The sequence below is a fragment of the Oculina patagonica genome, chromosome 4, assembly GCF_052425735.1.
Source record: "Oculina patagonica isolate OP01 chromosome 4, crgOcupat, whole genome shotgun sequence".
In the NCBI taxonomy this organism is placed as follows: domain Eukaryota; kingdom Metazoa; phylum Cnidaria; class Anthozoa; order Scleractinia; family Oculinidae; genus Oculina; species Oculina patagonica.
In genome coordinates this window covers 17,636,249-17,650,472 of record NC_135761.1, presented here as the reverse complement: position 1 = coordinate 17,650,472, position 14,224 = coordinate 17,636,249, and the positions used below count along the sequence as shown (strand labels likewise).

Genomic DNA, 14,224 nt, shown 5'->3' with positions numbered 1-14,224 from the left:
TTAATTCACGATGAAAATGCATCAAGAAGCTTTTTCTCAAATATCCAGGAAATACTAATATGTATTCTTTGTAGACTACTCTATCACTAACGAGGTCCCAAATCTTAAAAAGAGAAAACAAAAAAGGGAAAAAGAAAACAATGATATATTTTATCTCAAGTTTTCAGTCGCCTGCAGCTCGGAATTTCGCGCATATCAGCAGTAAGAAATCTAAACGTGGCACACTAAGCATGATCGATGGAAGGCTTCATCCTATTGGACAAATCCACGACTAAACATTAAACAAGGCGTTCTGGCCAATAGCATTACGAGTTAGAATGTATGTTGTTTCACAAACTTGTTCCGACAAGAAATTCATTAAACAAAAGCACAAAGAAGGAAGAAAGAGTGTGCTTTAGTTTGAACAAAATTCAGTTCCAATAGGACGGACAAATAAAAGAGATAGAAGAAGCTGACGATGTAAGTTAACAGTCTAGTTCGGGTTTTTTTTAATCTCTTGCTCGTTTTGATGTTAAATTTCACGCTTGCTTTTCTTTTCTACCGCTTAGCTTTCTATATCCGTCAATCCTGAGTTACTTTAAAGGGAAATAACTTTAGATATGTTTCACTTCTTAATGTTCAATTGTTGTGCCAAAGACATCCACATGCAGTTTTAATCAAACAAAGAAATTTTTGGCTTCGAGCCTTAAGCTAGTTGCGCGAAATAAGAGTAATTTTTTTTTTTTTTTTTTATTTAAAAAATAATTTATTTTTAAAAAAAAAAATATATAATAAAATAAAATAAAAATTTTTTTTTTGTTTTTTAAAAAAAAGGGGGGGGGGGGATAAAAAAAAATTTTTTTTTTGTAAAAAAAATAAATTATTTTTTTAAAAAAAGACAACCCCCATTTTTTACCAATTTGGAAAAAAAAATATAAAAAAAAAAAAACCCACAGGCTTAAAATTGAAGAGATTTAAGGGAAAATTTTCAAAGCGTAAAAAAAAATTCAACACCCCTTTTACACAAACGTCCGGCAATAAGCTAATTTGAAAAAATTGCCCATGGACAGAGCCACTGCATAAAGTCATCTTTAAAGTTTTAACACTCCACAGTAATTGTAACTGAGCAAATTGAAAAGGAATTCTGCTCGATTGTTTTGCGCTCGTCAACCAGAACTCGAATATTCACGATAAACAGGTCAAGAAGCTTTGTGTGAGCATTTGCGATACTAAATACCGATATCATAAATTAAATGTGCTTAAGTTACTGAATGTGTGTGATCACCATAAAGAAAAAAATTGAGTTCTTACGTTTCTGATCTAAGCAGAACAAAGTCTAAAAAGCCTTAATCATTTTTCAGTCCACATTGATTAAAAGTATTGTTGCAAGTATTGCTTTTATTCTCAAATTCAGTTCAAAAACGACTGCCAACGTGTAACTTTTTTTCTCTTTTTTTTTTCATCGATCAAAACATCAAAGTAAGATGACTGTTTTTTTTTTTTTATTTCTGTACGTAATCAACACTTAATCATGTATTAACGTATCACTAATTACAACAAAGCAAAGCAAATACAAAATGAAAGAGTGTGTGTCATTGGTCGGTTTGGATTTGACTTGACCTAACCAATAAGGACGCTCGTCGTATTTGTAATGTCTGTACGTAATCAACCCTTGAACATGTATAAACGTGTCACTTATTATAACAAAGCAAAGCAAACACAAAATGAAAGAGTACGTGTCATTGGTCGATCCAGAATTGCTCCAGCCAATAAAACTGCTCGTCTTATTTTTGCAATAGACACGTAATCATGTTCTAAACGTGTTTTCACGTGAAACTCGTTTACTATAGAGGAATAAAAAGCACTGACACATCACTGTTGTATCATTTTCCTTCAGTTGATACCAACAGAAACAAGGTAGGAACTTTATCAACTAAGCTTGGTTAACTGTCGGAGGAAGATAATCTGAAACTGTCCTTGTAGCTAAAGCATAATTAATTTAACAAAGCTAATTTTCTTAATCCTTTGAAACGAAAAAAATGCTGTATCCTTCATACTCATTTTATACCTTTTTTTGTTGTATTTTAATCGTACAAACAGCAAGCGGAAAATGTGAAAAATGCTATATTCATTTTGTATATGTATAGGGCAAAAGTCAAAATTCAGATTCATTTTAAAATTAGAGGAAGAAAATGTCGCAAATCGCAGTAAACGTGAACGCACTCACAATTTAAGCGCTATCTCGAAGAGTATTCTTTAATTTAAAGTATCTACCATCACTATTTACTTACTCGTTATAATCATTTCCCACACAGGTCAGAAGATAACCAAAGATGGCGCAATCTCGTATGAACCTTTCGCCGACCATCATGTTATGTTTCCTGATTTTACCGCTGATCACCTTGTGCTATGCGGCGAACAACAACAGCAGCAGCAAACCAAGTGGCAACACGGTAAGTTTATTTGTGTCTTCTTCCGCACTTTTCCCAGTCAGCACATGTTTGTGGTAGAATGGAGTGTAACGAAACTTCTTGGAATGCAGAACGTGTAATTAGAAGAAAACTTGATTGATTGGCTTGATAACTTTTAGATAGGTCTGCAACAAAAGAATGTGGTTTTTCTTCTCTCTACATTTAGGGTACGCAACAGTTTCCCCCCCTATGGACCATGTGGTTATGGTGCCTGCTTCTGCGCCCCAGGAATCCCAGGGATCCCAGGAAGTCCTGGACCCGCGGGACCAGCAGGTGTTGCGGGATCACCTGGCCCTCAAGGATCCACCGGACCACGAGGAGACAAAGGTGACGCCGGCAAACAAGGAAGTCAGGGACCTCCAGGGACATTGGGATCCACGGGCCCAGTGGGTCCAAGAGGAACCAATGGTGACGAAGGTGCTAAAGGAAGCCAAGGTCCTCCAGGCCCCCAGGGACCTCCAGGGACATTGGGAAGTAACTGGAAGCAGTGCGTGTTTAAAAAATCTGAACGAAGGAAAGGACACAGGATTGATCAAGGTAAATATTGAACTAACATTGTTATTTAAGGTGTAGGCATGCATTGACTTTCTTTTCTGGATCAACCCAAAAGGTGCATCACAACCCAAAGCAAATTAACATTGTTAAAACTCAATAAGTCCACGACAAAACTTGGAAAAACTAAATTTTATATTTATAAACATCGCTTTTTAAATGTTGTAAATATTTTTTGTGATTACGGTATATAGTGTGGTGAATGTTTAGCGGTCTGCTATTTATATGACTCGAATCTCTTGTTTTATATTAGTTTTGTCCTTATAAGTAGTCCTTTTTCTTTAGGAATGTATTTTTAAGAAAAAGTCAGACAAAACTGGTCTGCGCGTTTTCTGGAATGGAGATCTTCGCCTCTATAACTGCCATGGTTGCTGCAAGCGATGGTATTTCACCTTCAATGGTGCAGAGTGCTCGGCTCCTGCGGCGATTGATGGTATAGTCTACATGGGATATAGAAATAAAAGTGGCGCCGAGAAAAATTTACATCGTGTGCGACAAATCGAAGGAGTGTGCGAGAAAATCCACAAGGGCACTGTGCGCGTGGGATTCTGGGTCGGTAACTGTGCTGGTTACGGATCAGCTGACGCGTACACGGGTTACCGCTCAGTGTCCCGGTTGTACGTGGAAGAATTACCACCCCCACAGGCTTAAAAAAGCATATTCTGAAGCTTTTTTTTGTAGTAGGGTTAGAGTTTAATTAAACGGTTCCGGGTGCGATAATCAGACCGTTTGATCAAAGTTGAGATAAACTTTTACAACCTTGTAAATTCGGGCATTTTAAGAGACTAGTAGGTCGCGTTCTTGAACGATGTAGAGTATAAAGGTTATCTTTGCTGGTAACGATGCTGTACGGGGAATATGCAAATAAATACGAAGTTATTGAATACCCAAGAAGTGCGTGGTGTGAATTTGTTAGTAACGTTTAGGTTTTTTTTGTAATTACCGGCTTATTCGCAGGTTCTTGAAAGTTTTTTTTTTTATCGGCATAGAATGTGCTGGAGCCAGATTCACGCAACAAAATATTGAAGCTTATTCTGGAATCAAGTGAACAACACAGAGCGATCTGCATTTAAAAAAGGAAAAGAAAAGAGAAGCCGTCCACAAAAAAAGTTTTACGTTCACAGATATAAGAAAGAAGGGATGTGGGTCGAATTTGAAATGTTATATGTTGTATTTTACTATTCTAATGTATTAAATTCACTAAGTACCAATTTTCTATCTTCACCAAAAACGAAGCTGCAAGTTAAACCTTCACAGCTCCCTCCGAGTGCGTTTTACAGGTTGGCTGCGAGGTTTAGAATTTCACGCTTTTTGTTTTATATCTAAGCTTTTCAAAGTATAGTCCCATTGGTGGAGAGTTTTGACTTTTCAGTTCCGAGGCCGAGAATTTACGGACGATTGGGTGGAGTTGTATCACTGAAACCGTAAAACACTCCAACCGTGTCAAAACTAAAGGCTGTTATCTACCCTTGTGTTTGTGCCGCGGCAATTTCTAGTCAGGACTAAAAAAAATAGAAATGTGTTTGTTTGTTTACTTGGTGGTTGTGCTACGTTTTATGTCGAAAGAAAGAAATTGGGGCGAGACTAAAAGTAAGCCAGGGGAGCGGGTTGAGACAAAAAGTAAAAAAAGGAGTGGGACGAGACAAAAAGGAAAGAGGAGAGAGCATAGGGAATTGGAGCGAAGCAAAAAGTAAGCCAAGGGAGTGGGGCGAGACAAAAAGGAAAGAGGAGAGAGCGAAGGGAATTGGAGCGAAGCAAAAAGTGAGCCAAGGGAGTGGGACGAGACTAAAGGGGAAGAGGAGAGAACATAGGGAATTGGGGCGAGACAAAAAGTAAGCCAAGGGAGTGGGACGAGACTAAAGGGGAAGAAGAGAGAGCATAGGGAATTGGGACGAGACAAAAAGTAAGCCAAGGGAGTGGGACGAGACTAAAGGGGAAGAAGAGAGAGCATAGGGAATTGGGGCGAGACAAAAAGTGAGCCAAGGGAGTGGGGCGAGACTAAAGGGGAAGAGGAAAGAGCATAGGAAATTGGTGTGAGACAAAAAGTATTAAAGCCAAGGGAGTGGGGTGAGGCAAAAAGGGAAGAGGAGAAGAGCATAGGGAATTGTGGCGGGACAAAAAGTAAGCCAAGGGAGTGGGGCGAGACTAAAGGGGAAGAGGAGAGGGTGGAGGAAATTGGGGCGAGACAAAAAATAAACCAAGATAATGGGGGAAGCTAAAAAAGGAAAGTAGGGCGAAGGGGCCCTATAACGATAAGGAGTGGGTGCAGGGATTGGGGCGAGACAAAATGTACGCCAGTGGAGTGGGGCTAAGCTAAAAGAGGAGGGAGGTATAGGCGAGAAGAATTTAGTTAATGATAATGATAATGCATTTATATAGCGCATTTTCCATACGTTCAAATGCGCTTTACACACCAGACCAAAGAATTAGAACAAGACGAGGGTAAAACTGAGTAAAGATAGAGAGGGGAATAGGAGTGGGGGAAAATGTAAGCTGAGAGAGTGGGAGAGAAGTTAACAGAGGGAGGTGAGGGAGAAAACAATTGGCTTTAAAGTCGTCTGGAACTTAAGTTCTGCAAATTCCTTTCCAGTAATTTTTGTACCATATCCAGCCATATTTCGCGACTTTGTCGCTCATGATAAGTCTCGTATTTCCGCGAGTAAACGATGAAGATCGACTTGCAAATCTAGTCTAGTCTGCAACGGGCTAAAAAAAATATTTACTACTTACAGTAATCTTACTCTTGGATGAAAAAAAACTGATCCTGATTTTGATATCTCTAATAAACAACGGAATTAAACAGCTTCGAAACTGTTTGTGGTAAAAAAAATGAATAAATTAACAATCTACTTAAATCGTCAAAACAGTTAAGCCTGGTTTTCACTAGCGACGCAAGCACAAGCGCAAGCACGCAAAAAGGACAAATTTCCGGCAGTGACCCCTGTGTTTATGCTTGCCGCAAGCACAAGCACATGTATCAAAATGCAATGCGCTTTTGCTTTTGTTTGCGTCAAAGCCGTTTTCAGGGTGAAATAAGAGCTTGTGCTTGCGCTTGTGCTTGTGCTTACGTCGCTAGTGAAAACCAGGCTGCGCTTTAAAGTTGAATAAAAAATGAACAAGAAGGCTATTTGAGTAAACAAAGTATTTGTTGATCATTGTGTCACTTCGAGTCACTGATATTGAGTTAAAAATAACTTGACACATGAAGTTAAGAAAACGCAAATAACAAAAACGCGTCTTTTTCATTGGATATAGAGAAGAGCTTTCGCATATACAACAGTCAGAAATGTCAGTATCGATCTTTTGAAAACAATGGACACAGTAAATAACGAACTGGAAGCAACAAGAAACTTACGTCACAAAAATGTTGTGAGAGAAAAGTTTTCAAGTGAGCACCGAGTTTGCTTATTTAAAATTATGGACGATTTTAACACTGTTTTGTTAAGGAATATTTCTTTGCTATCGCTGCCGATCGATTGAGAGGAACATGGAAAATCGAACACAAACATATATTTAATGTGTTATGTCAGAGTTATAGCTCGTGGTCTTCATTCGCTTTCAACAGAATGAGAAATGAACTTGGAAGAAGTTCGGCACGCTTAGTGCAAGTTAACTGACCAACAGAATCAAGCATCTTCAGCCATCATTATTTTCATCGTATGGGAACCAGCCGAGCACAAGCAGGTAAGAACGTTATCTTACGCAATATTCAGGCGAGCGTAAAAATTATTATTCCCACTAGCAAGAAACAGAGTGAAGTTATCATTAATAGCAAATTTTCTTTACTGATTCAAACTGACCCAGTTTTTTTTTTAGATGAACTTTTACCATTTTCGCGCTATCGATTTATATTTGTCCCCCGCCTGTTTCAGTTCCCCATTTCTACCAATAATTGCTAAAATTGTCAATAATTACAAAATAATTATGCACAATCAAAAACTGAATATTTATCATCTTTCTTAATACTAACAGAGCAAAGCTTTGGTAAGAATTTATCATGTTCTCTAGGGGCATTTAAACCGTCTAACTGAGAAATAGATTTATTTTAAAAATTTTGTTGGACGGAGAAGAATGTTCAAGGCGGGAGAGTTTTGGTCAGACAGTGAAAAAGATATTCAAATTTTTGGGTACGGTGACCTTTTATTTGTCACAAGCCATCCTTCAGAAAGAGGACACACTTTTACGCCTACGAATTCGGTTTCAACGCATTGAGATCCAACTGCAGGGAGTTTACATTCTCCATAGAACATTTTCGGCTCATAGATCTTAGCAAATTCAAGTGAAAGTGCAAACGGCAAAATACGAACTGTTCACGGTTTGTTTGCCAAACAAACTCAAACACAGTAGCGCGAATCAAAATAATTTCACGCAAGAAGAAATGACCTAATGGCTGCCACGGGCTTAAATATAATTCGCTAAAGTTAAAATTTCACACAATACTGCAGCTGACGAAATTTCTGCTGTATTTATATGCGATCTAGTTTCCGAGCCTGCCACAAACGTGCAGGCTACCGCTACACTTGATCTAAATTCGCAAGGAAAATACCAACAGCACCAAGTCACAGAGAAACATAAAAGTTTGCCCAGTTTGCTGCCAAAAATAGATGAGTCAATATAGGGACTGTCCAAACCTATATGGCAAAACAACAAACTCTAAATTGTAAAACTTTGGCCAGTTTTCTATCGATTTTCTAATCCATTATATCATTCAGGAATGCTTTCGCCTTTTTTAGAATTTACGGTATCCCTGAGTTAAACTTCCTTTTGAATTTATATTTGTTTCCAGTGTTGTTTACATTGTAGCAGTACTGATAGATGTAACTCTTTAACAACGAAAACCTAACTCGTTCTAGTTTTATTGCCAGGCAAGGATTTTGAGAATAATGTCCCAGTGATTAAAAAAGAGAACAATGACTTTTATTGTTGTTACATTTTTTCACTCCCAACGCCTTTTTGTATTAGTAATTTTATATTTGTTCAGAATTATACGTGTAACATAAGTTAGACAGCAAAACGTGGCAAACACATCAAGGGTAAAGAACAAGACTTCATCTCATTGGACAAATCATCTACTGAACAAAACGTAGCCAATGACATTGCGTGTTAGAATGAACCTTGACTTTTTACCATTGCGTCACAAACTTGTTCTAACTAGAACTCCTTTAAACAAAGAAGAAGGAAAAATTTTGTTCGGTTTGAATAAGAAAGAACATTTAGCTTCAACAATCTGAAAAGCAACACATAAGGATTCAAGAAGTTGACCTTGTAAGCTTACATTTTAGTTCTGGTTATATTCCTTTATGCTTTGCTTGTTTTGATATTTAATCTCACACTTAGTTCTTCTCTCTACGTTTTAGATTTTTGCTGCTTCCCCTTACACAACCCAGGCAGTGCTGAGATACTTCAAAGGTAAATGATTTTGATATGTTTATCTGCAAGTTTAACGTTCAGATGTCTCTCTTGAATCTCGGTCTGGGGAGTTGTGTGTGTCTGCAATTTATCCACCTTTGTTTTTCCTAAAAATTATTAGTATAAATGAAATCATGTTCTTGAAATGCGTAAAAACGTATGCCAAGTAAAGATCAACACACAACTTCATTATCGCGAAAAAATGTGGCATTCGTTGGTCATTGTTGAGAAAATAGTTGGGATTTATAGCATTCGCAGTTTCCCAAGGCTTTGTGTAATTGCATATAAAACCTAGACAACAACTTTATGTTTCCAAAAGGTCATCAAGAACTCGAAAATTAATTCACGATGATATGAAAATACATCAAGAAGCTTTTTCTCAAATATCCAGAAAATACTCATATAATGTATTTTTTGTAGACTACTCTATCACGAACGAGATCCCAAATCTTAAAAAAGAAAACAAGAAAGGAAAAAGAAAACAATGATATATTTTATTTCAAGTTTTCAGTCGCCTGACTTTTCTCGGAATTTCGCGCATATCAGCAGTAAGAAAACTAAACGTGGCACACCAAGCATGATCGATAGAAGGCTTCTTCCTATTGGACAAATCCACGACTAAGCAATAAACAAAGCGTCCTGGCCAATACTATTGCGTGTTAGAATGTATGTTGTTTCACAAATTTGTTCTGACGAGAAATTCATTAAACAAAAGCACAAAGAAGGATTGTGCTCATTTTGAAAAAAATTCAGTTCTTGTGATAGGCCGGACAAATAATATTTTCAATTTAATGCTCGTTTTGCTGTTAAATTTCACGCTTGATTTTCTCTTCTCCCGCTTAGCTTTTTCTATTTCCGTCAATCCAGACGCTGAGTTACTTCAAAGGTAAATAACTTTAGATATGTTTCAATGCTTAATGTTCAGTTGTTGTGCCACAGACATCCAAATGCAGTTTTAATCAAACAAAGAAATGTTTGGCCTCGACTCTTAAGCTAGTTGTGCGAAATAAGAGCCCAACTTAACTAATATTAATTTTGGTTATTTTCAATTCGAATGTAAATTGTTAGATTTAGTAGCTGTCAGAATAAGAAGGTTTTATTAATTAAATTAATATGACTTTAACAATTTTGAATGTTTCTCGATTCTGTGAAGAAAAATGTGGTCGCGCCGAGGATCTTTGTCAAATACAGTTTCGGACAGTTAATATATCGCAAGTCTGTTTTGTAGTCACACGAGTTAAGCCATAGTTTAGCCAAGTTGATATATCGTTCCAATAAACAGATCAGTGAATAAAAGCAACCTCAAGCTGGACCCTGCATTTTTTTTGCCATATATCATGTGAGAACAAACACGATTTGATGTGATTTATGGAACCATTTTCAACGTGTCAAAAGCAATAGCAACACGCCTTTTAGCACAAACGTTCTCGGCTTTATGCTAATTTGAAAATATTACCCGTGCAAAGAGCCACTGCATAAAGTCATTTTTAGTAGTTTTAACACTCCACAGTAATTGTAACTGAGCAAATTGAAAAGAAATTCTGATCGATTGTTTTGCGCTCGTCAACCAGAACTCGAATATTCACGATAAACAGGTCAAGAAGCTTTGTGTGAGTATTTGCGATACTAAATACCGATATCATAAATTAAATGTGCTTAAGTTACTGAATGTGTGTGATCACGATAAAGAAAAAAACTTGAATTCTTACGTTTCTGATATAAGCAGAACAAAGTCTAAAAAGCCTTAATCATTTTTCAGTCCACATTGATTAAAAGTATTGTTGCAAGTATTGCTTTTATTCTCAAATTCAGTTCAAAAACGACTGCCAACCTGTAACTTTTTTTCTCTTTTTTTTTCATCGATCAAAACATCAAAGTAAGATGACTGCTTGTTCTATTTTCAATTTCTGTACGTAATCAACACTTAAACGTGTATTAACGTATCACTAATTACAACAAAGCAAAGCAAATACAAAATGAAAGAGTGCGTGTCATTGGTCGGTTTGGATTTGACTTGACCTAGCCAATAAGGATGCTCGTCGTACTTGTAATGTCTGTACGTCATCAACCCTTGAACATGTATAAACGCGTCACTTAATTCAACAAAGCAAAGCAAATACAAAATGAAAGAGTACGTGTCATTGGTCGATTGAGAATTGGTCCAGCCAATAAAACTGCTCGTCTTATTTTTGCAATCGACACGTAATCATGTTCAAAACGTGTTTTCACGTGAAACTCGTTTACTATAGAGGAATAAAAAGCACTGGCACATCACTGTTGTATCATTTTCCTTCAGTTGATGCCAACAGCAACAAGGTAGGAACTTTATCAACTAAGCTTGGTTGACTGTCAGAGGAAGATAATCTGGTACTGTCCTTGTAGCTAAACTTAATTAATTTAACACTAATTTTCTTAAGTTTGCAACGAAAAAAATGCTGTATCGTTCATACTCATTTTATACCTGTTTTTGTTGTATTTTAATCTGCAAACAGCAAGCAAATAATGTGAAGAATGCCAGATTCATTTTGTTTATGTATAGGTCAAAAGTCAAAATTCAAATTCATTTTAAAATTAGAGGAAGAAAATTTCGCAAATCGCAGTAAACGTAAACGCACACAAAAGCACTATCTCGAAGAGTATTCTTTAATTTAGCATTTACCATTATTATTTACTTACTCGTTATATTCATTTCCCACACATGTCAGAAGATAACCAAACATGGCGCAATCTCGTATGAACCTTTCGCCGACCATCATGTTATGTTTACTGATTTTACCGCTGATCACCTTGTGCTATGCGGCGAACAACAACAGCAGCGGCAAACCAAGTGGAAACACGGTAAGTTTATTTGTGTCTTATTCGCACTTTTCCCAGTCAGCACATGTTTGTGGTAGAATGGAGTGAAACGAAACTTCTTGGAAAGCAGAACGTGTAATTAGAAGAAAACTTGATTGATTGGCTTGATAACTTTTAGATAGGTCTGCAACAAAAGAATGTGGTTTTTCTTCTCTCTACATTTAGGGTACGCAACAGTTTCCCCCCTATGGACCATGTGGTTATGGTGCCTGCTTTTGCGCCCCAGGAATCCCAGGGATCCCAGGAAGTCCTTGACCCGCGGGACCAGCAGGTGTTGCGGGATCACCTGGCTCTCAAGGATCCACGGGACCACGAGGAGACAAAGGTGACGCAGGCAAAGAAGGAAGCGAAGGCCCCCCAGGCCCAAAGGGACCTCCAGGGACACTGGGAACACAAGGGTCCAGGGGCCCAGCGGGTCCAAGAGGAACTAAAGGTGACGCAGGTCCTAAAGGAAGCCAAGGCCCTCCAGGCCCCCAGAGACCTTCAGGGACACTGGGAAGTAACTGGAAGCAGTGTGTGTTTAAAAATCTGAACGAAGGAAAGGACACAGGACTGATAAATATAAAGGTAAATATTGACCTAGCTTTTTAATTTAACGTGTAGGCATAAAATTTCTTTACAGGATACACTCAAAAGGTACATCACAACCCAAAGCAAATTAACGCTGTTAAAACTTCAATAACCCGCGACAAAACTTAAAAAAAAACTAAAGTCTATATATATAAACATCGCTTTTTAATGCTGTAAATATTTTTGTTGTTTTTCGTGATAACGGTATAGAGTATGGTGAAATGTTTAGCGGTCTTCTATTAACTGGACTCACATCTCTTGTTTTATTTTAGTTTGGTTACTAAAAAGTGGTCCTTTTTCTTAGGAATGTATTTTTAAGAAAACGTCAGAAAAAACTGACCTGCGCGTTTTCTGGAATGGTGATCTTCGCCTCTATGGCTGCCATAAATGCTGCAGGCGATGGTATTTCACCTTCAATGGTGCTGAATGCTCGGCCCCGGCGGCGATTGATGGTATAATCTACATGGAATATGGGGATAAAGTGGCGCCAAAAAGAATTTGCACCGCCCGCGACAAATCGAAGGCGTGTGTGAGAAAGTACCTAAAGGTATGGTACGCGTGGGATTCTGGGTCGGCAAATGTGCTAGTGGTCACAAATCTGGCGACGCGAACACTGGCTGGAATTCAGTGTCCCGGATCTACGTAGAAGAAGTACCACCCCCACAGGCTTAAAAAAGCAGATTCTGAAGGTTTTTTGTCGTAAGATTAGAGTTTAATTAAGGCGCTTTGTTTGTGGTTATTAACATCATCAAGAAATCTAATAAACGGGTTTAAAAACAGTTTTGGGTGCGATAAACAAACAGTTTGATCAAAGTTGAGATAAACTGTTACAACCTTGTAAATTCAGGCATTTTAAGAAACCAGGTCACGTTCTTGAACGTTGTAGAGTATAAAGCTTATCTTTGCTGGTAACGAAGCTGTACGGGGAATATGCAAATAAAGTCGAGGTTATTGAATACCCAAGAAGTGTGTGGTGTGAATTTGTTAGTAATCTTTCGTTCGTGTTGTTATTGCAGAGATATTGCAGTCGAATTCGAAAATTCTTGAAAGTATCTTCATCCATGCATGTACTGGGGCAAAAGCTATCGTTTGGTACGAGTCGCACAACTAAACATTGAGACTTATTCTGGAATGACTGCGATTAAAAACGAAATTAAAAAAACCTCTCCACAACAGACCTTCATCAGTTACACTGAGATAAGAAAGAGTGTCGATTGAATTTGCAATGTTAGATGCCTAATGTTTCCATTACAGTGATCATCAAGTACCAAGTACCAAGTTCAATCAAAAACGAAGCTGCACTTTTAAAGTTCCTAATTCACATCTCCACAGTCCCCCCCCCCCCCCCCCCTCTCCCCGAGAACTCGTTGTTGGTGAGCGCAACAGGGCTAGTATTTTGATTTTTGCCGTGTTTTGAAGCTTTTCATACAGTCTCGATAGTGAGGGTTTTACAGAATTATCGAACCTAACCCTAGGGCCTTATCAACAGATGCTCAAGTTGAACAGGGCCACTGAAGCCCTAAGACACCACGATCCTATCAAAAACAATGCCTGCTATATCGCTTTTCTTAAGGCCGGGTTTCACTAGCGACGTAACAACACGCATAAGCAAGCAGCGACAGGAGCAACATAAGAATAAGCACATGCGTAAGAATAGCGACCGCACTATTTCTTCTTGTAAGGTTGTCCTTATTTGTCCTTATAAGGAATCACCAGCATAACCATAGTCATCACACCTGCGCTGGTACAAAAAGAACGAATTGATTTTATTTTATTTCTCGAAAAAGAAAAGGAAAGAAAAAAGATTTTACGATTGCGGCAACTATTTTGAACATTGCACGAAATATCAGTGAAATCTGTAAACAAACGATGTCTGGCAAAACATTTTCTGATCAAATTTGATAAATGTAGTTTAAACTTGGAAAGCTTGCAGATGCCTTTTCAGTTTTCATTACATTTTTCTGAGAACCTTTGGCCGACTTAGGCTCGGTCCACCTGCATCGCTCAAATCTGATGAGAACTGATTGTTTCCAGGTATCTTTAGTAAGTGCAGAAAGCAAAACCCATATCACCCACTCTTATTTGTTTATCTTGACAATTAATGGTTTCCCGCGGAACGAACGAAAGCTTCTCTTTAACTTTTTATCACAACGTACAATGTTTCTGTCAAAGTTGGTCAATGGCATAACTTGTAGCACAGTAGATTAGCCAGACCACCCGTGTCTCGTGTACAAGAAAAATGACCCAAACTTGACTAACTATCTACCTATTCAAATAAAAACAAAGAAACAAAAAGGTACTGCTTTTCAGGGATGCCGTGCCTCACTCAAATCTGAAATTGCTCAATCTAGTCTTGAATTCATTTAATGTTTTTGATGTTTTTATAA

General features: G+C 37.9%; 1 protein-coding gene and 2 pseudogenes across 3 annotated transcripts in view; 2 read left to right on the top strand and 1 right to left on the bottom strand.

Annotated features, from left to right (window-relative positions):
- Positions 1–14,224, bottom strand: part of LOC144651798 (large ribosomal subunit protein mL38-like) — a 132,588-nt gene that overhangs the window by 56,705 nt on the left and 61,659 nt on the right. The gene's annotated exons all lie outside the window — the stretch shown is intronic.
- On the top strand, positions 1,507–3,803 carry LOC144651822 (uncharacterized; annotated as a pseudogene). The gene is made up of 4 exons (XR_013570372.1): positions 1,507–1,928; positions 2,295–2,432; positions 2,617–2,987; positions 3,288–3,803. The product of XR_013570372.1 is annotated as an uncharacterized LOC144651822 (transcript).
- LOC144651996 (uncharacterized) lies at positions 9,859–12,797 on the top strand (annotated as a pseudogene). Its single transcript, XR_013570403.1, has 3 exons — positions 9,859–11,249; positions 11,433–11,834; positions 12,142–12,797. The product of XR_013570403.1 is annotated as an uncharacterized LOC144651996 (transcript).